This window comes from Arachis stenosperma, chromosome 1 (assembly GCF_014773155.1).
Source record: "Arachis stenosperma cultivar V10309 chromosome 1, arast.V10309.gnm1.PFL2, whole genome shotgun sequence".
NCBI classification, from domain to species: Eukaryota; Viridiplantae; Streptophyta; class Magnoliopsida; order Fabales; family Fabaceae; genus Arachis; species Arachis stenosperma.
The window spans coordinates 71677665-71679313 of NC_080377.1; the positions used below are offsets into that span (position 1 = coordinate 71677665).

Here is a 1649-nt window from a genome sequence, read left to right on the forward strand (position 1 = left end):
AAAGGTTTAATGTTTGAATCATATCTTTTCTTGTTAGGCAAGTCATTAATTTTTAAAATCAAATCTTTTTAAATTGTTTTTCAAATCATATCTTTTTCAAAATAGTTTTCAATCATATCTTTTTGATTTCTAATTTCAAAATCTTTTTCAAAAATCCCTTGATTTCTTTTCCAATCTAGGTTTTCGAAAATCAATTAGTATTTTTCAAAATATTTTTTTTAAAATATCTTACTTAATTTTCAAAAAACTCTTCTTCTCTTCTCACATCCTTCTATTTATGGAGTAAAACTCCCCCTCAATGCATAATTCAAACTCTATCTCACTAAGTTCGAATTCTTCTACCTCTTTCTTCTATTTTTCTGTTCCTCTGACACCTCAAGGAATCTCTATACTGTGACATAGAGGATTCCATATTTTCTTGTTCTCTTCTCTTTCATATGAGTAGGAACAAAGACAAAGGCATTCTTGTTGAGGCTGATCCTGAACCTGAAAGGACCTTGAAGCGAAAGCTAAGAGAAGCTAAGGCACAACTCTCTGTAGAGGACCTAACAGAACTCTTCAAAGAAGAAGAACCCATGGCAGCCGAAAACAACAACAATGCCAACAATGCAAGGAAGGTGCTGGGTGACTTTACTGCACCTACTCCCGACTTCTATGGGAGAAGCATCTCTATCCCTGCCATTGGAGCAAACAACTTTGAGCTTAAGCCTCAATTAGTTTCTCTAATGCAACATAATTGCAAGTTCCATGGACTTCCATTGGAAGATCCTCATCAGTTTTTAGCTGAATTCTTGCAAATCTGTGACACTGTCAAGACTAATGGGGTTGACCCTGAGGTCTACAGACTTATGCTATTCCCTTTTGCTGTAAGAGACAGAGCTAGGACATGGTTGGACTCACAACCTAAAGAAAGCCTGAACTCTTGGGAAAAGCTAGTCAATGCCTTCTTGGCAAAGTTCTTTCCACCTCAAAAATTGAGTAAGCTTAGAGTGGAAGTCCAAACCTTCAGACAGAAGGAAGGTGAATCCCTCTATGAAGCTTAGGAAAGATACAAACAATTGATCAGAAAATGTCCTTCTGACATGCTTTCTGAATGGAGCATCATAGGTATTTTCTATGATGGTCTCTCTGAACTGTCCAAGATGTCTTTGGATAGCTCTGCTGAAGGATCTCTTCATCTGAAGAAGACGCCTACAGAAGCTCAAGAGCTCATTGAAATGGTTGCAAATAACCAATTCATGTATACTTCTGAAAGAAATCCTGTGAACAATGGGACAAGTCAGAAGAAAGGAGTTCTTGAGATTGATACTCTGAATGCCATACTGGCTCAGAATAAGATATTGACTCAGCAAGTCAATTTGATTTCTCAAAGTCTGTCTGGAATGCAAGCTGCACCAGGCAGTACTAAGGATGCTTCATCTGAAGAAGAAGCTTATGATCCTGAGAACCCTTCAATGGAAGAGGTGAATTACATGGGAGAACCCTATGGAAACACCTATAATTCTTCATGGAGAAATCACCCAAATTTCTCATGGAAGGATCAACAGAAACCTCAACAAGGTTTCAACAACAACAATGGTGGAAGAAACAGGTTTAGCAATGGCAAGCCTTTTCCATCATCTTCTCAGCAACAGACAGAGAATTCTAAG

At 37.8% G+C, this 1649-nt stretch overlaps 1 non-coding gene across 1 annotated transcript; it reads right to left on the minus strand.

Moving 5' to 3' along the window:
* Nucleotides 1–980: 980 nt before the first annotated feature.
* On the minus strand, nucleotides 981–1088 carry LOC130950660 (small nucleolar RNA R71). The gene has a single exon (XR_009073679.1). It is a non-coding gene; the product is annotated as a small nucleolar RNA R71 (small nucleolar RNA).
* Nucleotides 1089–1649: the final 561 nt, after the last annotated feature.